Source organism: Pteropus alecto, unplaced genomic scaffold (genome assembly GCF_000325575.1).
Source record: "Pteropus alecto unplaced genomic scaffold, ASM32557v1 scaffold8, whole genome shotgun sequence".
NCBI lineage: Eukaryota > Metazoa > Chordata > Mammalia > Chiroptera > Pteropodidae > Pteropus > Pteropus alecto.
In genome coordinates this window covers 449,433-475,404 of record NW_006494609.1, presented here as the reverse complement: position 1 = coordinate 475,404, position 25,972 = coordinate 449,433, and the positions used below count along the sequence as shown (strand labels likewise).

At 37.6% G+C, this 25,972-nt stretch overlaps 1 long non-coding RNA gene across 1 annotated transcript in view; it reads right to left on the bottom strand.

Moving 5' to 3' along the window:
- Positions 1–9,931: 9,931 nt before the first annotated feature.
- LOC107196681 overlaps positions 9,932–25,972 on the bottom strand; it is a 39,126-nt gene continuing 23,085 nt past the window's right edge. The window contains exon 3 of the long non-coding RNA XR_001518111.2: positions 9,932–10,161. This is a non-coding gene — a long non-coding RNA (uncharacterized LOC107196681). The remainder of the gene's footprint in view (positions 10,162–25,972) is intronic.

The window sequence follows — 25,972 nt, the reverse complement described above, 5'->3', positions numbered from 1 at the left end:
CAACTCAAGACAATGGACTGGCAACTGCACTCAGGGAAAAAGTTGCCAACTTCAAAATCTCACAAGATATACTTTCTGCTTTTAAAGATGGACTTCATTCTGTTTACTTTTGATAGGTCTCTGTGTATTCAAATTGTCCTTCTTAAATATTTTGTCCAAGTTTTATAATTATTATTTATGAGGGGTTAGTCTTATCAAGCTGCTCTGCCATTATCGGAAGCAAAATTTGTTTTCAAACAATTAAAAAAAATACACCACTTACAAAGATCTAACAGGGAAGTGATCTAAATAGGATATATCCTAAGAAAATGGTTTTGAGAGGAATCAAGATTTACTAAGAATATTACAGAAATTAGGGAAGTTAATTAGGGAAGTTAATATGGGGAAATCATATTTATTCTCAGTGGTGCATACATTAGTCTGAAAAGGGAAAGAAACTGAAAAAGAATAAGCATTTTAACTATTGTATCGAGTTGAAAAATTGGTATTTTTCAAAGACTTTAACATTGAAGAAATCGGTGCATTGTACACGTAATTCAAAGTCTCAAATTTTAAACATACTCTCAAATTGGGATCAATTGCTATGTTGTATGGCTTGTAGTTTGAACCCATCTCACTCAGATTATCTGTAGCTATAAATGACAAACAAGCATCTCTGAATCTGTGACTAAAGCAGTTGCCACAAAACTAACAAGGCTGATGGTGGTGGGGCACAGTGACCCCACAGACTCATAGTCCTAGCTTCTCCCATCATGAATTGGGGAGGTAGATAAGGGTAAAGGAGGTCAATACATGGTGACGGAAGGAAATTTAACTTTGGATGGTGAACACACAATGCAATTTACATATGATGTATTATTGAATTGTACACTTGAAACCTATATAATTTTATTAATCAATGTCACCCCAATAAATTTAATTTTAAAAATAATAGGTAGGTAGGTAGGTAGGTAGATAGATAGATAGATAGATAGATAGATAGATAGACAGACAGACAGACAGACAGAGAGACAGACAGACAGATAGATAGATAGATAAAGAATTGGCCTATTTGATGAGCGGAGGTCATGACAGATTTTTTTTCCCCACAGAAAAATTCAGGTTCACGCTTTGGCAAGAAAATTTTATAGTACATATCTCGTGCAGATCAAAAAATTTAACGCCACATAATTTAAGCTAGTCTTACGACCAAGTAACTGGTTAGTGGATTAGCAAGATGAACTCGTTAAAAACTCCGCTGTTATCATTGATTCCTTTGGGTTGTGAGTGTTCTCTCAGATTCTTCTTTTGGAAATGAAGCTCATCTTGCACAGGTTAAGATCTTAACATTTTGGAATAAAAATATTTGAAAGTTCTTTCTTCCTCTAGAACTGTATTAGAGCAACATGGAAATATTAGGTTCAAAGTACGATAATTTTTGCCTTGAAATAACTGAGGTTATCATTCTAATTTTGACTTTTTTTTTTTTAAAGCAAGTTCACATGATTCAGTGAACCATCAAGATTTAGAGGCACATAAAGAAAAAAAAAACCTGGTTCTTGGAGATAAACTGAGACACTGGCTGAAAGACAGAAGAAATGGGAGTAAACTATGAAAACATTATGAGATGGAAGCAACAGTTAGAAGGAATCAAAATAAAACTTCAGTGTCATTTTGAAGAACCACCAATACTAAAAGGTCAAAGTATCATGCCATGTTACTTTAACTGGTCAGTGCATTGCTGGCATTTAAAAATTATTTTTTAATTTTTAAAAATTATGGCAAAACACATATAACATAAAATGTATCATTTTAACTATTTTTAAGTGCATGGTTCAGTGGCATTAAGTACATTCACACTGTTGTGCAACTATTGGTATATTTTAAACATTATAACCTTTATGATGGCCCTATGATAGCATTGCCTAATGCCTATTCTCTCTAAGGCTAATAGTTTTTCTTTGAGGAAAGAACTCAGGGAGAAGATCTTACTGACGGATGGAGAAAGTTACAGGGTGGAAGAATTTGGCTCAACATGAGAAAAAACTGTCTATATTTAGATCTGACCAGCAGGAACAGGAGGCCTGGGAGCTTCCTTTGAAGGTGAAGAGCATTCACACAGGGGCCCTGAGGCCATCTGTTGGGCGTGTTTTGGAAGAGATTCCTGTCCAGGGTGGGAGAGGGACTCTTCTGGGCTTCTTTCCAACTATGAGATCCTTCAGTTGAACTCAATTGCTATACACTCAGGTTTCAGATGCACTTATTGGAGTTCAAGTACACTAGATTTGGGCCTTAAAATAGTCACACTTAAAACCACTTACTGGCGGGTTTTATCCTTCCCTGGCACATTGGCTACTGCTTTTGAAGAAATCATTAAAAGCAGAATACTTAGGTTTCAGTTCCCCTCCAACCATTTACTCACCAAGAGATGTGGGGCAGGTGATCTTTGCAAAAACCAGTTTTCACTTAAATGGGCTCTGCTGGCTTCAGGTTTGCCCCATCCTAATCCCTTTCCACAGTGCTGTCAGAAAAATCTTTCCAAAATGTAACTCTGAGCATGTTACCTTCTCCCACTTTAAAAGTTTCTTCAACAGTACCTCTTCATTTCCAAAATAAATTTCAAATTTCTAAGCATGGAACCCAAGGCCACTTTTAGCTGGAATGAATTATGTCAATTCTCCAGTCCTTATCTGTCTGCCTGATTCCTACATAGTCTTCGAAACACAACTCAGGTGTGGTCTTTTACTAGAAAATGTCCTCATTTTCCCTTAAGGCTTGGCTAGGGCTTATACTACTAGCAACCACATTATCTGTGACCATGACCATAAGCATCCTTAAAAAAAAAAAAAAAAAAAAAGCACCTTTGGTGCATTTTTGCTCTGTTGGGAAAAAAAGAGCTGAATCCCTGCCATAGTCCATACATCATAGTAATTTCCAAGTGAATCAAAAGATAGGAGGATTAAAAATAATCTTGGAGTGAAGGAATTCTTTGAATATATGACATAAAATATAAAAGCCACTTTAAAAAGATTATTGAAAACAATTATATAAAAAATTAAATTCTCCATGTCAAAAATATTAAAATCTAAATACAAATGAGAAATCATGAAAATTTGAAACATATCTCATATAGAGTCCCCACACATCAGTAAGAAAACAAACACATAAAATGGGCAAAGAATATAAATAGTATGCATAAAAAAGTTACAAAAAGCTTTTAAAAATGAAAAGATAAACTTTATTATAAACTGTATTACTCACATGAGAAACGCAGTTAAAACTGCAATGGAATACCTGTTTTCATCACTCAGATTAGCAAAGATTAAAAATTTTGAAAACATTGTTGGTAAGAATATGTGGAAACAGGCATTCCGTCCATATACTGTGGGTGGAAGTATAAATTGGTATAATCTTTATGTCAACAATGATCAGAATTACAAGTGCACATACCCTTGATCCAGCAACTTTATTTCTGGGACTTTACCCATAAATTTGTACATCAGCAAAATGGCATTGAAGATGAAGCTTTCCTTCTTTTTCTATTCTCAGAAAAAATTAAAATATAAGAATTATCTGTTCTTGGAAGTCTCCTAAAACTTGCCCATAACACATTTGGTGCTTTTAGGTGGGTATGCTTATACTTTAAATTATTGACTCAATTTCTCTAATGGGTATTGGTTTATACAAATATTCTACTTCTTCTTAGGTTAATTTTGGTAATAATTTAAGCTAATTTTGGTAATACAGATTTTATCTAAGTTTTTAAAATATAACGGCAACAATCATTTGTATTATACTCATGATTTTTAATACATCTACTGTGTCTGTTATATCCTCTTCTTTAATACTGTTTATTTTAACTTTTAAAATTGTTCTTTCAGCCTTTCTAGGCATTGTATTCCTTAATTTTCAAAGTACAAGTGCTACCTTTTGTTGAATCTATTGTTTTTTCTATTTCATCAACATTTGCTCATATCTTATTTGCTTTAATTTCTTTGGATTTACTCTGTTATTCAAGTTTTTCGCTATTTAGTGTAAGGATTTATCCATTTATGTAAAATCTTCATCTTAATAAGTTTACTTAAAGCAAGGAATTTCCCTCTAAATACTACTTTAGTTGTTTTCCAGAGGTTTTTATATGTAATACTTTTGTTTTTTATTATAAATATTTTACAATTTATTGATTTCCTCTTTAGCTCATGAGTTATTGAAGTGAATTTTCCCCAACTTTTTACATTGTAAAATTTTAATTTTATTTTGAAAAATGTTTAAACTATAGAAAAACTGAAATAGTTTTACTGAATTGAAAGAATACTAAAATGAATACCCTATACCACTTACTTAGATTTACAAGTTTTTAACATTTTGCCATAGTTTTTCTCCATTAACTGTGATTTTCATGAAGCATTTAAATGTAAGTTGCAGACATTATGATACTTCACTCTGAACTAAATATTAACTATTACTATTATTGGTAGAATTTTCTTTTTATTATTGCAAAGTATCACTCTTAAAGTCTATTAAACACCTTTTCTTTAAATTTTATTTGTCTGCTACTAATGCTGATATATAGACTTTTTTTTGATTGGCAATGGCATGGTAATCTTTTTTTCACTTGTTTAGGCATCTTTCTTACAAGCTATGTTTATCTGCATTTTACACTAACAATAAACTATTTGAGTAGGCGATTGGAGGGTATGGGGAAAAATCCCATTTTAGCATCAAAAGGAATAAAATACTTAAGAATAGACTTAACTGAGGAGGTGAAAGACTTGTACATGGACAATTACAAAATACTGCCAAAAGAAATGAAAGACGACATGAACAAATAGAATGACATCCATGTTTATGGATTGGAAGACATAATATTGTTAAAAGTTCATACTACCCAAAGCAATATACAGATTCGATGCAATACCTATGAAAATCACAACTGCATTTTTTACAGAAATAGAACAAAAAAATCTAAAATTTATATGGAGCCACAAAGAACATTGAATAGCCAAATCAATCTTGAGAAAAAAGAACAAAGCTGGAGGCATCGTGCTCCCTGATTTCAAACTATATTACAAAGCTACAGTAATTCAAACAGCATGGTACTGGCATAAAGGCAGACATATAAACCAATGGGACAGAATAAAGAGCCCTGAAATAAATTCACGTATGTATGGTTAACTGATTTTGACAACAGTGTCAAGAATACATATTGTGGAAAAAAATAGTCTCTTCAATAAATGTGTTGGGAAATCTGGATATCCAAATGCAAAATAAATAAAATTGGACCCTTATCTTATACCATGCATTAAAACAAACAAACAAACAAACAAAAACAACCTCAAAACGGATTAAAGACTAAAAAGTAAGACCTGAAACTGTAAAACTCCTAGAAAAAAACATAGAGGAAAACCTCCATGACATTGATCTTGACAATAACTTCACAGATATGACACCAAAAACACAGGGAAAAAAAATACTCAAGTTGTACTACATCAAACTAAAAAGCTTCTGCACAGCAAAGAAAACAACAGTGAAAAGGCAATCAATGAAATGGGAGAAAATATTTGCAAGCTATATATTCGATAAGGGATTAATTTCCAAAAAATATAAGGAATTCTTACAACTCAATAGCTAAGAAAAACCTTAATGATTCATTTTAGAAATGGACTAAAAACTTGTGTAGACATTTCTCCATAGAAGACATACAAATGCCCACAGATATATGAAAAGATGCTCAGTGTCACTAATCATCAGAGAAATGCAAATCAAAACCATAAAAAAGACAACTGTTGGGGAGGACATGGAGAAACTGGAACCTTGTACACTGTTGGTAGGATGCAAAATGGTGCATCCAGTGTGAAAAATAGTATGAAGATACCTAAAAAACAAAAAATAAATAAAAATAGCACTACCATATGATCCAGCAATCCCACTTCTGGTTATTTGTCCAAAAGAATAGAAATCAAGGTTTTAGAAAAAAAATAAACACTTGTTTATTGCAGATCTATTCAAAATAGCCAAGATGTGAAAACATCCTAAATATCCATTGATGGATGAATGGACGAAGAAAATATGGCATATACATGCAATGGAATACTGTTCTGCCTTAAAAAAAAGAAGAAAATTCTGCAATATGGGACAACATATGTGAACCTGGAGGACATTATGCTAAGTGAAAGAAGCCAGTCACAGAAGGACAAATATTGCGTGATTTTACTTCTGTGAGATGTCTAAAATAGTCAAACTCATAGAATCAGAGAGTGGAATTGTGTTTACCAGGGACTAGGGGAGAGGGGAGGGAAGGAAATGGAGAGTTGCTGATCAATGAACATGAAGTTTCAGTTATGCAAGCTGAATAAGTTCAAGAGATCTACATAACACTGTACCTATAGTTAACTATACTGTATTGTATACTTAAAATTTTAAGAGGGTCGATCTCATGTTAAGTGTTCTTACCACAAATAAAATAAATTTAAAATCCAATTTCTGTATTTTAATTGTAGATTTAATTAACTTACATTTATTGTTATTACTGACATATTTAGAATAATTTCAATCATTTTAGTTGGTAAGTTCCGTTTGCTGTTTTTTCCTTTGCTTCTTTTTCCTTTTCTGTGGAATATGACAAAGTTGAGGATACTTTTCTTTTTTCCCTTCTGCTGAATTGGAAGCTATAGATTATATTTCTGTTCCTTTCGTGATTACTGTTATTTTTTATTGGCTCCAACAAATGATGTCATACACGTATATTCAGGTGCTACCATTCAATGTCTCTAAATCATTGGCTGCGAACTCCAGGTAAGAGAAAACACAGAGGTTCTGTTGTACTTGGTGGATTTTGTTTCCAATGAAGTCACCGTGGGTCTTTTGTCTATTACTTTTCTCAAAATATTCTTCATTTTGTTTTAAGGACAGACACCATGTTTTATACATCTTTGTTACTTGTTTACGCATTCTTTTTTCCCCTCTGTAACAATTTGATGAGTTTCAACAAATGCATGCATTCATGTAATCTGTATCTCTAACAAGATAATGAATACTTCCACCACCCCAGGATGTTCACTTGTGCCCCTTACTTCCAAAAGAAAGTTTTTTGTTTTTTTTTTAAAAAGATGAGTTTTGCCTGTTATAAAACTTCATATAAAAGGACTCACATAGTATGTACTCCCTTGTCTCTGGCCTCTTTGCTCAGCATAATGTCTGTAAAATTTACCAATGTTGTTGTGTAAATCAGTTTTTTGTTTTTATTTTGCCAAGCTGTATTCCATTGTATCAATGTACGAAATGTGTTTATCTATTCTCTTGTTGATGAACATTTGATTTGTTTCCAAATTTAGGCCATTGTGAATAAAATTGCTATGAACATTCTTGTATAAGTCTTTTTGTGGACATATGTTCCATTCTCTTGGCTAATAACCTAAGAATAAGATTGATGGCCGATAGATAAGTATAACTTTCTAAGAATCATTGATAACTGTTATGTCTTCCTTGGGAGTTGAAACTTTTATTATTATGACATGTCCCTTTTTACTTCTGGAAATAATACTCTATCTTAAAGTCTATTTGTCTGATTTTAATTTAACCACTCTAGCTTTCTTATGTTTACTGTCTGCAAGATATGACTTTATTCACCTTGTTGCTTTCAATCTGAGTCTTTACATTTAAGATGTGTCTCTTATAGACAGACTATAGATGAGTCTTGATTTTTTTTTATCCAGTCTAATCACCTGTTTTTCAGTTGGAGTGTTTATTCTATTAACTCTTGCTATACAGATGGACATAATTAAAATTGAGTGTGTCAATTCCTATTTGTTTTTTATTTGTCCATCTGTTTTTTGTTCCTCTGTGCTTCCTTTCTTATCTTTTTGGGTTAATCTTTTTTCTTTTTTTTTTTTTTTTTTTTTTTTTTACTATTCAATTCAATTCCTCTCTTGGCTTTGTAGCCATATTTCTTTGCATATTTTTTTAGTGGTTGCTCTACTACAAATATGCATCTTTAACTTATCACAACCTACTTAAATATTGTACTACTTCACATAAAATATGATTTCGCAATAGTATAGTTCCATTTGTGTTGTTGTTGTCATTTATATTTCATCTACTTACATGATAAACGTTTATATAAGTACAATATAATACTTTAATTCCTACTTTAAAGAGTCATATGATTTTTTAAAAAAATACATAGTCTGTTGGCATCCATGAAGATGTGTTACTTAGACCTTTCCCTTCAAGAAAACTGCTGTGAGGAGAATGGTTGGTGGACAGTCTCCTGCAGCATTCATGCTGAGACCTCACCATTCCCAGGCTGCTCTCAGCCAGTGATTGAGCATAGCAGAGGTCCTAGAGGCAGGCCATTCTTGCTGACATGGGACAATCATGTCAGCAAGATATGCCCACTCCTCTCATGGGTAATATTTGCTCTGGAGATCCCAATTCTCCAGGCCAAGAATATTTCAGAGCTACACTTCAGGAAAGGCTTCTGCTATACAATCCTTCCTCCTTGCTCCTCCCCTTTGACAGATGTCAGACCTACACTGGTGTCTGAAGCTCTCCTTACTCTTCCTTCTACTTCCCTGTACCCTTCAGGGGCATTTTCCCCACATAAATCTCCTACATGTCTACTTGTCTAGGCATCTGCTTCCTGGAGGACTTGAACTGATGTATTCTTTTATATATATACGCTTTTACTATTTCTGGTGCTCTTCATTCTTTCCTGTAGATTTGAATTTCCAGGAGACTGGCCCAACCCCAGACCTACTGGATGAAAATATACTTTTCACAAGACCCCTAGGTAATTTTGCATACACATTATTTTTGAGAAGCACAATTCTAGCTGTCATCGTCTTATCACACTATTGTGTTTTCTTTTTTTCCCTTTCTAGGATTTGAACTACATAGAAACACTGTCTAAGTCTATTGGTACAGAGTATATGGTCAATAAATGTTTATAGAATGAATAAAATAGGGGAAATGACATGCCTACTAAGAGGCTGTTTGCTTTTGATGAGGGCTGCATATGAGGCTGGCATTCCTATGTTTTCATTAACTGTCACACTCTAGCAAATAACAGGAACCACTCCACATTGGGCCCACCAACACTGTCATTGCATAGTCTCATAGCAAAAGGTTTTTTATCTTTTGATGGAGCTGTTGGTGATCTAAGATTTTTTTAAGTCTGAAATCAGAGAGCTTATGTTAAGTTACGCTTAGAAACTTAATCCCCTCCGCCCCCCCCCCAAAATCCATAAAAATAGGGCCAAGGAGAATGGAATTAGATTAGGCCATAGCCATTGCTCTTTGCTAGAGGAGAGGAGGAGGCTGGAAGGAGATCTGAGATTTATCAGGAATAGAGTGAGAAACGGGGGAAGGATGGCAAAAGGGGAAGACGAGAAGAAAGGAAGGTGTATATGGGAAGAAAAGAAATTCCCTATAAGCATCAGACATGGGGACAGAGAAGGAATATGTTAGCATCCCATCCAGTGCTTAACGCTTGATAACGGCCTGCTGAATTAAGTGCCAATGCCCAACATTCAGAATTCTCCACGTAACATCCACATCTCATCCTTCAGCCATACCTTTCTATTATCCCTCTGTGTGTCCCACTCCAGGCAACCTGCGTCACTGAATATTTATCCTTGTTGACCTGGATCACTGCTCAAAATGCCCTCTTGACTGTCACCTTGTCTGAGCTCCTTATATAAAAATTCTACCACCCCCTCAAGGCCCTTCCCAAATGCCCCTCTGCCTTGAAAGCTTTCTTTTATTCCCTACAATGGATGACCTAGTCATCCTCTTTGCATAGAAGCCTCTCCTGTGACTACCTTCAAGTCTAGTTATTGGTGTACTTATCTTCTCTTATTCAACTGCAAGTATCGTTGTCCATTTTCTCTCTCTCAATCTAGAACACAGCCCAGTGAGGATCAATGCAGAAAGCATCTATCGAGCATGGAAAGTGAAGTGGTTTCAGTTTATTTGCAGTGAACTTACCTGGAGATAGAGTGACTCCCTTCTCAGAAAATTATCTTTCACTCTATTTTAAAACTTTGAAGTTTTCGTTTTGCTAGGTGGATCAGCTTCCTTTTTCTGACTTCAGTTATTGACTAAACCATGCACATTGGTCCCATCGACAGTTCCTCTTCCATCTCCCACCGCTGATGGCTCGTCTTCAATCATGCATTCAACCTGGAGTATTAACATAGCAGGCTGTTCTCACCCGTGGTTTTGACCACTTATGAGTGGCCTAGGAGGTTGATGTCATAATTTACGATCTTCCTAGGACATAAATTTGTAAGAGTTGCCTGATGTGAAAGAATAAGTCACTTGAGCGTGAGCATACCTACCTGACCACCCACTACATTGCGACATAGCTCTGTTGTTTGCTACTCACTCTAGAATTTTGGTGACTCGTGGGGAAAGCTCAGAGTGTCAAAGGGTTAACTGGACTCAGATATGTTTGTTTGGCCCACTCAGTGTTGACTTGTATTAAATTTAGAAAAACATGTTGATTACCGACATATTTTTTATTGATTCATTTTTATTAACTAAAGTCCATGGTTTATACTAGGGTTCACTCCCGGTGTTGTACAGCTCTATGGGTTTTTACAAATGCATATTGTCATGTATCCACCACTACAATATCACATATAATAGTTTCACAGCCCTAAAAATCCTCTGGGGTTCCCCTTCTCATCTCTTCCACCCTTTTTCCCAAGCCTACGGCAATCACTGTTTTTTTTAATGTGTCTATAGTCTTGCCTTTTCCAAAATGTTATATATACCATGTTGCCTTTTCAGACTGCTGTCTTCCATTATATGCATTTAAGGGTCCTTCATGTCTTGCCATGGCTTGATAGCTCCTTTTAGCGCTGAATAACATTCCATTGTATAGATTACTGCAGTTTGTTTATCCATTCACCTGTTGCAGGACATTTTGGTTGCTGCTTTATTCATATTTATGAATAAAGCTGCTATAAATATTCGTGTGCATGTATTTGTATGGACACGAGTTTTCAGATTATTTGGGTAAATAACAAGGGGCACGCCTGCTGGATTGTATGGCAACACAACGTTTAGCTTTGTAAGAAACTGCTAAACTGTCTTCCGAAGTGGCTGTATCATTTTGCATTCATGCCAGCAATTAATGAGATTTCCTATTGCTCCACATCCTTGCCAGCCTGTGGTGTTGCCAGTGTTTTGGATTTTACCCATTCTAATAGGCGTATAGTGGTATTCCCTAATGACACATAATGGTGAGCATCTTTTCATATATGCATGTATATATCTCTTTGGTGAAGTGTCTGTTCAAATTTTTTATCTATTTTTAATTAGGTTTATTTTCTTATTGCTGAGTTTTAAGATTTCCTTGTATAATTTGGATACAAGTCCCACAGAATATGTGTTTTGCAAAGATTTTCTCCAAGTTTATGGCTTGTCTTTTCATCGTCCTAATAACATATTTCACAGAAATTTTTAATTTTACTTATCTTTTTTTTTTTTTCATGGATTGTATTTTTGGCACTGTATCAAAAAAATTATGGCTGAACCCAAGCTTGGCTGGATTTTCTTGTTGGCTATTCTGGGTCTTTTGCTTTCTCATACAAACTTTAGAATCAGTTTATTGATATCTACAAAATAACTTACTAGAATTTTGATTTGAGATTGTATTGAATTTAGAGATCAAATTGAAAAAATGTACATCCTAACAATTTCAAGTTTTCCCATTCGTGAACATGGAATACCTCTTCCTTTGTTTAGATTTTCTTTAATTTCTTTCATCAGGGTTTTATAGTTTTCCTCATATAGATCTTGTACATATTTTGTTAGATTTGTACTTAGTATTCAAATTTTTATGGTAATATAAATGATGATGTTTTTTTAATTTCTAATTTAAAATTTTAATTTTAGTATACAAAAAAGAAATTGACTTCTGGATCAAACTTGTACTCTCTGCAACCTTGTTATCATTGCTTATCACTTCCAAGGTTTTTATGTGTTAATTCTTTGGGATTTTCAACATAGATGATCATGTCATCTACAAATAAAGACAGTTTTATTTCTTTCTTCCTAAATCTGTAAATCTTTTCTTTTCCAGTCTGATTGCATTAACTAGTACTTCCAAATAAAATCAAGACATTTCATATAAATGTCTATATTTCTGCCTTCTCTTGAAAAAAAAAAAAAAGATAGAGAACTGAGCAAGCAGCCTATTTTGGCAGCCTTTGTCTGGAATTGATCAATGGTTGCCCTTTTAGATGAAGCATCTGCTTCTACTTCTCTGAAGTCCCTAACACTTCCTGGTAATGACACTGTTTCTTTGTGAAAAATGGCAATCAAGAGAGGGTTAAAATTTTTGTTTAAATTGAAAACATGGTCAAGGGCTACTGAGATCTTCACAAAAAATTAGAGAAAAATCTCCATGAACATGTGATTTGGAAGAAAGCCAGAACCTCCATAAATGGCTCCTTGTTTACATATCTGAGAATTTTTAAGGTTTCCAAATAGCTCCTTGTGAATGTCAATGGTCTACTAAATAGGAAGCCCCCATTTTACACCTCCTCACTCACAGCTGCCCCATCCTGTCTTTTAGATCTTAAAAGTCATTTCTTATACTCCCTCTCTTTGGTCTTCAAAGCCAGTTCTCACCCTTGAGTTTGATCCAATGCTTTCTCTTTTCCCTGTGTCATTGACATTCTATGTGTCTCTTACCGCCTCTACCACATTCTTTCAGAGAACACCTCGGTGTATTAGGAATTCGGCAAAGTGGACCTATGTTGTTAGTGTTCTAACTCCACAGTGATTGCTCTAAAATGATTTTGCGAGTTTTGGTCCAGCTATATTATTGATATCTACAAAAGGCAGAAGCTGACTTAGAAAATTTATCATCACAATCACACCATTTCTGTGGGAACATGTGTTGGAATTCCAAACAAATAACATGGAATGCAACTTGTGACTAAGTGGAGGCCACCTGCAGCCCAGTAAAGGCAGGAAGACAATTTTGACAGATACCAGTTGCTTCAGTGCTTTGTGCCAGGTGGGCCAAAGCTGCAGTTTGTGTGTAGAGCTATGGTAAGTCACTGTGTGTGCATGTGCACACAAGCATGTGTGCACATGGTAGCAAGGAGGAGAGAAAGAAGCAACTTCATAGTTCACCCAGCGTTCAGATTTGAACATTTGGCATTTTAGAACTTTGGCCCTTGTAGACTTCAGGTGTTACATTTCCTTTTTCTTTTGCTAATGGATGTCATAGACTACAAATAGGCAACCGGGTTCAAGAAACTTCTTTTGAATTTCAGAAGAAAGTTACTTAGTTCACAGGGCAATAAAGCTAGGCACAGGCAGACTTTTTGAAGCTCTAAGCCAGCGATTCTCAATGAGGTTGCACACTGGAATCGACAGGGAGCTTTTATAACCTACCAATGCCTGGCACTACTTCAGATCAATTGAATCAGATTCTCTAGGGTGAGGCCCAGGAAATCGATGTGTATGTATTTGTATGCACACACACAACCCCCCAGGTGATTTTAATGTGCAAATTGGGTTGAGAAGCACTGCTCTAAGGGTGTGACACTCAAGCTTGTACCTCTTTGGAAGTGATGCTAAGACCTAATAATCTTATCTGGGCAAGGATCCTACACCCACTCCTGCAGAGGAGGCTGTTTATGGACATTTTTCTTTTGTGACATTACAGGTACCTGATACTTTTGAAGAGAATTGGATCTCCTTTTTAATAAACAATGTTCTCTCTTTCAAGGGAAGAGGAGGAGGTAGAATTGAAATCCAGTAAGAGAATTGAAGCAAATAATTCCAGGCACAGATGACAGAAAGTTCTACATATCCATTACATAAAGGTGACTAATCCTTTTAGAAGAAACATAATTTGTACTAAATTTTCCCTTCTTTGGAATTATCTATAAATTTCTAAATTAACTTATAGCTGCTGAGACATTTCTTCCCCATATTCCTCCTCCCAATGTGCTTTTCTTTTATTTCTTTTGCTACTTATTAAGAGAGAATGAGGAGAGGAAATCTTTTATGTATTTATTTCAAAGGCAACATGTAAAATTTTATCAAAGCAGGAATCCAATTAAAAATACCTTCTTCTTTGGCTCATTAAGCAGTTCAGCAAGGAGTTATCAGGAAAGGGACTTAAACATTAGTTCCCCTGGAACAGAATTGGTCAGTATCTGGGATACATGTAACGAGTTGAGCCACCAGAAGAGTGTAATTTGTGGGTTAAACAAACAGGAATCAACACCCAAGGTCTTAATCAAAACTGGAGGCTATATCAGTTACTGTCTCAAGGTAAATTAGAGTGAGGAAACTGATCTGCTTTAGAAACTAAGTTAATTTTCTCCTGGGGTTGGGGAATGATGCTCTACCCCTCTAAGGGTGGGATGCCTGGTTGAATATTCTGATTCATTCTATCTGAATTCACAAGTGAAGGCTTTGGAGTCAATGGCTCTGCAGTGAGAAGAACATGAGGAAGGCAAAAAGCTGAGGCAATGGGGAGAAATAGAGAAAGGTGAGGAGTAGAACATAGTAGACGTAGGAATGAAAATGGGAGGTGTGAGAACGGTGCACATTTAAATGTCCATTCTCATCTAATCTCATTTGTAATTCATTTATTCTCATTGCACACTGACTCATCTCTGAGCCAAGAGAAACTTGAATGAACTGCAGATGTTTGGCTCTTCAGTTTAGAATGGAATAATGACCTGTCATCACTCATTGGTCATTGATGAGTACAGGGAAGAGAGTGTGGCTGTATGGCCAGCTGGAGTCACCAACACTTCAGGAAAAACTTTTCAAGATGCACGCACTATCGACGCTGTCATTAAAGCAGAAAACAAATGACCTTCCATGTTGTTATTACCACAGCTTCTGTCAGACTTGTTTTCTGAGCGTCTGGCTACACTGACAGGCCAGTTTAGTTAGAGTGGAGGAACTTGTTCGGCACATAAAGACAGTCATGGGGGCCGGGGGGAAGGGAGGGGAGCATATTACATTTACATGGGCAGGAAGATCACAGAAACATTCTAAACACACCTCTCACAGATTTCCTCTAAAAGCTGAATTTCAGCATAGTAATATCCCTTTAGCATGCCTTGACCCATGACAGAAGAGAGGAGCAGGAAGGCCAGGAGCATGGTCCTATCACATGGTCTAGTGTGCCAAGCTTGTTTCTTATATATGGGAAATTTAACTTTTCTTTTTTTCTTAACTTCAGAATTCTGAAAATAAAAATAATAAAAATAATATCCACTCGTATTTATATATGGTAGTATATACCAGGCACATACAACAACTGTACTGGTTATTCCCCATTGTAATACTGCCCCTCCCTCCACCATTCTCCATACTTCTTTGTCCCTTTGGCTTTTTGTTGGGTTTGGCAAAAATTGGGGGGCAGATAGTAACAAAGATCGGAGGGTGAGAGGAGAGAAAAATGGGAACATTTGTTTCCTCCGCCTCCTTGAACATGACCTGTATGGCAGCACCATTTTTTGTAGACTTATAGAATGCCTCGTTCATTGCCATGATATCCCTCATAACATTGCCTTTCATGAAAAAACTCACATGCCAAAGGAATTGCGGTAATGAAGATGAGTCTAGAGAAATGAAGAAACTGCCTGGTGCCTCTCAACCAGAAAATGGAGCCAAGATTAAACAAAGTCTGTCTGATTTTGAACCCTTTGCTGTTTCTACCAAAATGGCTACATTTTATTATTGCCATGTTAGATGTCTCAGTTTTATGTCAAAATAAGTTTGCCTTGACCTGAATAACACTATAGACAACATGAAACTAATAAACACATATACAGAATATTCCATCCAAGAGCACCAGACTACACATTTTTCTTAAGTGCACATGGAACATTCTTCATGATAGATTATATGTGGGGCCACCAACAAGCCTGAACAAAATGAATAAGATTGAAATCATATTTAGTATCTTTTCCAATAACAATGGTATGAAACTAGAAATCAGTAACAGAAGGAAAACTTAAAACTTTACAAACCCTTGGAAACTAAGCAACATACTCATGAACAATAAAGAAATCTAAAAGGAAATCAGAAAGTATCTTGAGACAAATGAAAATGAAAACACAATAAACCAAAATTTACGACATGCAGCAAAAGCAGCTCTAAAAGGGAAGGGTATAGCAATTGCCTACATTTAAAAACAAAGAGAAAGATCTCAAATAAACAACATAACTTTACATCCCAGGAATTAGAAAAAGAACAAATTAAGCCCAAAGTTAGCAGAAGGAAGGAAAGAGTAAAGATTAGAGCAGACATAAATAAGAGAATAGAAACACAGTAGAAAAAAATCAGTGAAACTAAGAATTGGTTATTTGAAAAGATAAACAAAGTTGACAAAACTTTGCCTAGACTAACCAAGAAAAAAAAGAACTCAAACAAAATTAAAAATAAAAGAAGAGACATTATAACTGATAGCACAGAAATGTAAAAGATCATAAGAGGCTACCAGGAACAACAGTACACCAACAAACTGAATAATCTGGGAGAAAAATGGATAAATTTCTAGAAACATACAACCTACCAAAACTGACTCATGCAGAGGTAGAAAATCTGAACAAACCAGTAACAACTAAGGACCCTGAAGCAGTAATCAAAACCTGCCAACAAAGACAGGTCCAGGACCAGATAGTTTCATTGACGAATTCTACCATTTAAAGAAGAAGGAATGTGAATTCAGCTCAAACTCTTCCAAAAATTGAAGAAAAGTGAACATTCCTAAACTCATTTTATGAGGCCAGCATTACCCTCATACCAAAGCCAGATAAGGACACTATAAGAAAAGAAAATTATAGGCCAATATCCTTGATGAATAGAGATGTACAAATTCTCAACAAAATTCTAGCAAATTGAATTCAACAGCACATTAAAAGAACCATATACCATGATCAAGTGGGATTTATGCCTGGGATACAAGGATGGTTTGACATAGACAAATCAATAAATGTTATATATCACATTAATGGAATAAAGGATAAAATTATATGATCCTCTCAGTAGATGTGGAAAAAGCATTTGACAAAATTCAATCCCTCTTCTTGATAAAAGCTCTCCAAAATTAGGTATAGAAGTAACATCTTTCAACATAATAAAGGCTATATATAAAAGAATCTACAGCTAACATCATACTCAACTGGAAGAGCTGAAAGCTTTTCCTTTAAATTCAGGAACAAGACAAGGGTGACCACTCTCATCATTTAACATGGTACTGGAAGTCCTAGCCAGAGCAATCAAACAAGAAATAAAAGGCATCCAAATTGAAAGGTAAGAAGTAAAATTATCTCTGTTTGCAGATGACACAATCTTATATATAGAAAACCTTAAAGATTACACCAAAAAAACCGTTAGAATTGATAAATAAACTTAGTAAGGTTGCAGGATACAAAATCAACATACAAAAATCAGTTGCATTTCTATACATTAACAATGAAATAGCTAACACAGAAATAAAGAAAATAATCTCATTCATAACAACATCAAAAACAGTAAAATATTTAGGAATAAATGTACTAAGGAGGTGAAAAATCTGTACACTGAAAACTATAAGACATTGATGAAAGAAATTGAAGAAGACACAAATAAATGGGAAAATATCCCATGTTTGTGGATCAAAATCATTTATATTGTTAAAATGTTGGCCTTTGAGCCACGCTTCTCTTTCTTGCTCAGGCCCGCTTCCACGTCTGGAAGTGTACTTTCCCTTCTAATAAAGCTTTTCTTTTCTGCCGTAAAAAAAAATGTCCATACTACCCAAAATTGTCTATAGAGTCAATGCAATTGCTATCAAAATTTCAATAGCATTTTTTTCACAGAAATGAAAAAAATTCTAAAATTTTTATGAAACCATAAAAGGCCCTGAATAGCCAAAGCAATCTTAAAAGGAAAAAAGCTAGAAGCATCACACTTCACGATTTTAAATTATACTACAAAACTATAGTGATCAAAACTGTGTATTACTGGCATAAAAACACATAGGTCAATGGAATAGATTCAAGAGCCCAGAAATTAACCCATGTATATACGGCCAACTAATATTTGACAAAGGAGCCAAGAATAGTTCACAAGGAAAAAGTTAATCTTTTCAATAAGTGGAAAAACTGGATATTTACATGCAAAAGAATAAATTTGAACTCTTATCTTACACCACTCACAAAAATTAACTGCAAATACATTAAAGACTTAAATGTAAGACCTGAATTATAAAACTCCTAGAAGAAAACATAGAGAAAAACTCATTGACATTGGTCTTGGCAATGATTTTTTGGATATGACAGCAAAAGCACCAAGCAACAAAAGCAAAAATAAATAAATAAGTGGGACTACATCAAATTAAAAAGCTTATCCACACAAAGGAAACAATCAACAAAATGAAGAAGCAATCTATGGAATGGAAGAAAACATTAAAAACCATATATTACATAAGGGGCTAATACTCAAAATAAATAAGAAACTTATATAATTCAATAGCAAAAACACAAATAATCTGATTAAAAAATTGGCAGAACTGAACAGACTTTTTTTTTCCAAAAAGACATACGAATGACTAACAGGTACATGAAAAGATGCTCAATATCATTAATCAAGTAAATGCAAATCAAAACCACAACCTTAGACTTGTTAAAGTGGCTATTATCAAAGACAAGAGATAACAAGTATTGGCAAAGAGGTGGAGAAAAGGGAATCCTTGTGTCCTGTTGGTGGAAATGTAAACTAGTGCAGTCATCATAGAAAACATTATGGAGATTCCTCAAAAAATTAAAAATAGAACTATCATATAATGCAGCAATCCTATTTCTGGGTATATATCTGAAGGAAATGAAATTAGTATCTCAAAAAGATACCTGCATTTCCATGTTCAATACAGTATTATCCACAATAGCCAAGACATGGAAACAACCTAAGTGTCCATCAATGGATGAAGAAAAATGTTACACACACACACACGTATATACACACATAGCCCTAGAAGAAGAAGGAAATTCTGCCATTTGTGACAAGGTGGATGGACCTTGAGAGCATTATGCTAAATGAAATAAGTTAAAGACAAATACCATACAAATTCACTTATATAGAGAATCTAAAAAAAGCCAAACTCACAGAAACAGAGAGTAGTAGGGTGGTTGCTAGGAGTTGGGGGTGGGAAAATGGGGAGATATTGGTCAAAGGGCACTGACATCTTGTTACAAGAAGAATAAGTTCTTGGGACCTAATATACAGTGCGGTGACTACAGTTAACAATACCGTAGTGTATACTTGAAATTTGCTAAGAGAAGATCTTAAATGTTCTCAACATATACACACAGAAGATAATTATGTGAGGTGATAGATGTGTTAACTAACCCATTGCAGTAATCATCTTGCAATATATATATGTGTACCAAATCACTGCAGTGGGTAGTAAAAAGGGCTGAGTCAGGGACGTGAGCTGTGACAGCGGTCTCTTCATAGCTGAGAAGCCGTGCTATGTCACCTATACTGACCTCAGTTACTCCTCTGTTACAGTTGTCCCCAAAGGACAGGAGGACAGCCAAGTGTTGGCTGTCCAGAGAGTCAATGGAGGGGCTTAGCAGGCCTGGCTTGGAGACACCCCCACCCACCTCCAATCCCATCGCCATTACCCAGAGCAGTTAATTCCAGGTGTAGTTTGGATCCTCAATCCTTCTCCATAAATTGAGTACCAGTTCTTTTCATCCCTGCCGAATGGCCCTGTGCTTCAGGGAAAGGCCCCACAGAATGAACCTTTATCAGTCTCAGCCAGTCTGTGTCTACTTTCCCTTGCTAAAAGATTGCTTTGGGCAATTGCACAGCAGTGTAATGCAATTGTGGCTGAAAAGATGTGAGGGAAAGTCATCAGAGACACTTCCAGGAAGGGATTTCTTGCTCTTAAGAGGTTACAAGATTGAGGGACTTTTCTTCCCCCTGTCTTGAATATCATTACCTGCAAAGATGCCTAAAACTGCAGAAGCAATGAGGAAAGCCATCCTAGGACACCAGTTTGGGGATAAGAGAGGGGAAAAATGGAAAGTAGGCATGAGGCCCTTGATTGGAAGATCCTTGGCACTGTCCGACGTCGCCTACCTTCTTGTTTTAAGAGATAATAAATATTCCTTATAGTTCAAACTCCTTTCTGCTGGGTCTTCTGTTTCTTGTGGCCAAAAGTACAAAGGACATAGAATACGTACAGATTGTAGTTTGGTGCTAATTTTAATATCTAAGGACATTTTCTAAAGAAAAATCATTCTGTCCTGATCCTGTGCTGATCCGCTCATTTCACTATCTTTGTCAAACCTCCATGCAGTTTCATTAAATGGTCACCCCAGCCACAAGTCAAGCATCAAACGAAAGAACTCTGGAAATTTAAGATTATCTTTGTTCTGAATCCGCTGCCTTGACTCTCCCCTGCCCTCCACCCTCTCGTACTCAACTCCCCTTCTTCCTCAGGCTCAGCCTTGAGTACTGCCTTCTCTGTTGCAGCTTAGACTTTCCATCGGCTAAGATTTGGGGTCTTTCTGCAACTACACGGCCGCAGCAGAACTCAAGTGACTGTCCCTCCAATTTCCCCTCCCATCTCATACCTCACGTGGGTTATCTCAGGATGTTTGCTTCTTGCTCTTCTTGTCTACATATCTCTTCTGAGTTCTACTGCTGCCATGTCTGCCTACTCACACCAAAGGTTTTATCCGAAGGCTGCAACTCCTCCATCTCTCTGTCTGAACTGGCTCAAAGTTCTCCCGTTAAGTCCCGAGTTGCCTTCTCCTCTATTTCCATGGAGGGCTGCTTCTCTCTGGTGTGCATTTTATGGAAAAAACCAGCTGCGGCTGCTACCTGAGCAGACCTCTCCCTCTGCGCAGCTCTGCACAGTTGCCTCCGCCCGTTCTCTGACAGATGGGGACTGAAATCTTGCTATGGCTGCTTTGGGTGAAAAGGGAAGCACTTTCGGATAGTACACAATTCTATTTTGTGCTCCCGACCCTCTCCTTATTCCCGGGTTTAGCAATCAGGGCTTTTTCTGTTCCGTTTTTTTCAGGCCCACAATAAGAAAGCTACGTTGGGAGGTGAGAGGTGTGCAAAAATGTACAAAAAGACTCTCTGCCCTTGTTTTAGTAAGAGTGCCCGCCTACCTAGAAGGTCTATTCCAGCTCTTAAATTCCCTGCTTCCAAATAAGATAGTAAAAATGCAACTTTTGGATTGCTAACAGATTCTTGGACTGAGGCATGAGCCACCCCCAACCTGCCTGACTGGATAACAATGCACAATACAATGGTGTAACATGTGCAAAGCATTGTCTTTCCTTCTTAAAAACTCATTTTATGAAACCCTTTAATTGAATCAGGCTTGAACTTCCTGTGGCATAAAACCAAATAGAATTACACTGATGCTAAAAATGTAAATGTATCCCAGATACCACTGAATGATGTATTCATGGGAGCATTTAAGCCCGAAGACTTGTGTGCCTACACTATGATAATAAAGCAGAACCCAAAGATCAGGCATCTGAGACATAAACATTGATGGGAACATTTTTAATTCCCTGCTTTCTTCAGACTGTAAAACTGGTTTTGACCTTGGAAGCTTAGAATGCCAGACCTCTGAGAGATCATTCGTTCATGCTCCAGATGGTAAAAAGGATGCCTAGAGGGCTAAAGAGACATGCTCAAGGGCACTCGACGTACAAAGAGAGCCATGGCCAGGTTCAGTTCAATACCCCAGTGTTAAGCTTTCACCTGTGCCTATCACTGCTCCGGGCACTGGGATCCAGAGTAAAGAAGGAACAGCCACGGATCTCGAGGTAGCCCCAAGTGTTCAGGAGTCTAGATCACTCCTTGTTCTACTTTCTCCCTCTTTCCAAATAGAGTCCTCGAGAAACAGGAAATTCTGTGTTTAGAGGCACGCACTTAAGAGACTAGGGAAAAAATAAAGAATGATCTCCCTGGCTCTCTAGTCTTGGGCCCTACTCCCCAAGCAGAGTCCCACACTGAGTCAGGGGGCCAGTGAGCTCTGCTCCTTGAAACTGCGTTTTTGTGCCTCTCATTCCATTGCAGAAGCTCATTTCTTATTATTCATTCATAACATAGCCACGGATAGCTACAGCCTGGTGGCATTTCAGTTCATCAGTCTCCCTATTTGGTGGCAGGTAGGGGGATATCATTTGGAGAATGCATGTATAGAACACTTATTTTCCTTTTCTTAAAGAGTGTAGTCAACTCACTGAGGGGAAAAAAACTATGCAGTGTGATGCAGCTCCACCAGTGCGAAGATCTGGACTCTGATGTTGGGGCCTGATATTTCTTTCCCAGTGCTGTTGCCAGGCAGACTTGTTACTGACACAAGTTTCCTCCAATAAGTTGAGCTCTTCCCCCTCCCAACTTCATTATGCCTGCAGTCGGAGCTCTGCTGCAGAGGAAGCCATGCCAGACACTCTGATTCATGCTCCTAAAATATCAGCCTGGCCTGGGAATGTGAATAATGGGATAAATCTGGAAAACATAAATCAGATTGTCAGATGCTATATCTGTTCATGCACATAGGCTGCAGCAGTCTGGGTGACATGCCCTCCAACTCTTTGGGAGCTATACTCAGGAGGAGGTTAAAGGATACAGCCTTCAGACCTGGGAAGGTAGGTGAGAAGGGCAGGAGCTGACATGCAGAAGTGACCCTTAAAGCTGTTGACATATATCCCAGGTACCAGATCTGAGACTGACATGAAGTTCACGGTCAGAGATTGTTGGGAGAGGCTGGAAAAGAGAGCCTGAAGAGAGATCTCAATGTTAGCAAATCTCTTAATGCCAAGAACTTGTAAAATCCCTGCATTTGGACATCAGAGAGAAGGTTGGCTTCAGCTTCACTAGGAACCCAGTCAAGGTGGAAAATCAAATATACAGAATCTGCAGCAACCTGCAGCTTCCTTAAAGAACACTCTGGAAAAAGCCAACCAACAAGGTCCTTTCTTCAGCAAACAAAGGAAAGTGCCTCCACTGAGCCACTTAATCATTCCAGAGCCCAGGTGAGAAAGGCCTTGTCCACTGAGCTGAGTTCAGGCCATTTGATCCCAGGGTATTTGAACTAGGGCCTGGGTATAGCTGGCTTGTCACAAATGACAGTACTTTTCTGGGTGGGACATGCCAGGATTCCTAGTTCGAAAGTAGTCTTAGAGCTGTGTGAAGTCATTATGCTGTAGCCTTTCAACTTACACTGCACTGTATGTCAATTTTATCTCAGTAAAATGAGGTGGGGTGGGGGGGGAAATCATATGAAAGTAAGGAGGGTTCAGACCTCAGATTCCTAATCCTCAGTCATTGCTTTGCTAGGGTCAAGTCCTCCTGCACCAGTGTAAATCTGCCCTAAAATAAGATCGGATTCTTTAGGGTTTTGGGCCTGGGGGGTGCGGGAGAATAATTATGAGTGGGCAAGAGACAGAGTGGGATTCACGGAGCAGCGTTGAATATAAATTAAAGAAAATTAAGAAGCAATTAGTGGCCTACCCAACAATGCTCAAGAGTTACATCCTGGGAAGCCAAGACAGATCCATGAACAGATTAACACATAGGTAGGGCCAAGGGCTCCATCATGGTAGCAGATGAGTAAATCCAGGTGTTCAGGCAAGCGAGACTATCGATGTGCAATAAGGTGAGATATTGAGAAAGAAATTGTAGCTTATCTTTTTTACTACTCTGACCTATCAACCAAAACAATGGAAGGTAATTTCCCACTTTCTCTTCCAGGAAAGGCAGCCAGGGCTTTGTGTTCTCAGGCCCCGGTGCCCTGACCCCAGGTAGGGAATTTCCAGCTCTTTGTGAGTCAGGCCCACCTGAGAGAATCAGGAGGCTTCCACAAAGGGGAGAGAGAAGAGGTTTTTGTGCTTTGTGGGTATGAGAGTATCAGGGTCTGACCCTCAAGAGGTAGCTGGGTCCTGGGAACTTGGCAAACAACAAGGGGTGGGTTTGTGGGATTCTTCATATGGCCTGTCCCCTACACTTTGTGCCCCAGCCATGGCCAGATGAGAGTTCATTGTGGATGGTCATGGATCCTAGACACTGCTGTGGCCTTGGGAGCTGGGTGAAGGGACCTCTGACGGGAGTCTAGAGATGTGGAGAGGATCCATGAGGGCCATCTTTGTGGTTGCCTGACATAGAAGTGCCTAACAGAAGGCAGGGGACATAGCAGAGGCTTCAAAGAGCAAAAATAGCCTCAGTGACAAGAGTGATACATGTCGATTGACAATAATCTAGTGAATGAGTTGACTTTGATGATCTTCCAGGTCCAAGACATAATTCTACATGCCCTCTGTCTCCTTCTTGCATCCCACGACTCAGAATGATTGACACAGCACCCACGGATTTTCAGTTCACAAGCACGCTCTGTCCTCCCCTCTACCCAGGCCAAGGCAATGGTTGTACAGCTGTGCACCATTTGCGTGCCATCATCCCGCGATAAGTCCATGCATGTGGGTATTAGGGGAAGATGTGTGCTGCAGATTGTCTAAGTCCCAGACGCTGACAAGAAAGATTACATAAGCTTTTGTATGTAATGAAAAACGCTTCTATTCCTCTCGTTGTCAGACTACAAAACCAACAGCTGCACACAATCAGGCACCAACATGCAGGGAGCCATTTCTCTGTTTGCACAGGAAGCTCTGGCATGCTCTGTGTTTCTCTAGAATCATACCACTGAGCCAGCCAAGGTCTCACCTCTGGCCCTGATGCATGGCTGGCTTTGACTTTGCTTTCTGAGGTCAGCCCACTTCCTGGGTCATCTCTAAAGACAACTCTGCTACATCCAGGCTTGTGCTTGCCTTCCTGCTGGTGTTCAGCCAGGCATGTTCTGAGTCCCATGAAGCCCTATGACTGAGCAGAGGCCTCGGGGGATGGCACTGGGGAGTCAACTGGTTTCGTCATGTCCCAATGCTTGCCCCTTCAACTCTCTTTACCCCACTTCCTAATGTGTTCCCCCACGTTCACCCCTTCTTCTCCATGAGTAAACTCCTAAGTGTTCTTCAAGGTCCAGTTTAAACACCCCTTTCTTTGGAAAGCCTCCCTAACTGCCCAGGCAGAACTCATGGCTTGCATTTCTACACTTGGCCCACTATTTCATTTCCCGGTGGATTGGAGTTCATTGCTTACCTGTCTTTCCCACTTATTAGATAGCAAATCCTTGGAGAAAAGCAGCTATATCTCATTCATCCCTGAGCCTTGTGTGATACGGGGATAAGTATTTCTCCTTATGTCATTTATAAATTCATTTAAAAAGGGATACTGAATAAATGGAAAGCCAAAACTAGGGAAATACCTGGTTTCCAAAGAGATCGCAAGCTATCCAAGTCAAAAATGTTCATAAAATTGTCTATGGAAAGATAAGTTCCCTCTAAGAAAATTATGGTAAAATATACATAATATTTACCATTTTAACCATTTTTAAGTATACAGTTCGGTGGCATTAAGTACATTTATACTGTTGTACAACCATCACCACTATCTAGAATGTTTTCACCTTTCTCAACTCAAACTCTATACCCATTAAACACTAACTTCCCATTCCCCACTTCCTCCAGTCCCTGGCAACCACCACTCCACATTCTAGCTCTATGAATTTGACTACTCAAAGTACCTCATATGAGTAGAATCATACAATCTTAGTCTTTTTATTACTGCTTTACGTCACTCAGCATACTGTCCTCAAAGTTCTTCTGTGTGCATGTGTCAGAATTTCTTTAAGGCTGAATAATATTTCATCATATGTATATGCCACATTTGTTCATTCATCTGTTGATGGACATTTAGGTAGTTTTCATCTCTTGGCTATTACGAATAAAGCTGCTATGAACATGGGTGTACAAATATCTCTTTGAGACCCTACTTTCAATTCCTTGGAGTATAAACTCAGAAGTAGAATTGCTGGATCATAAGGTAAGACCATGTTTAATTTTCTGAAGAACAACCATACTGGCAGCAC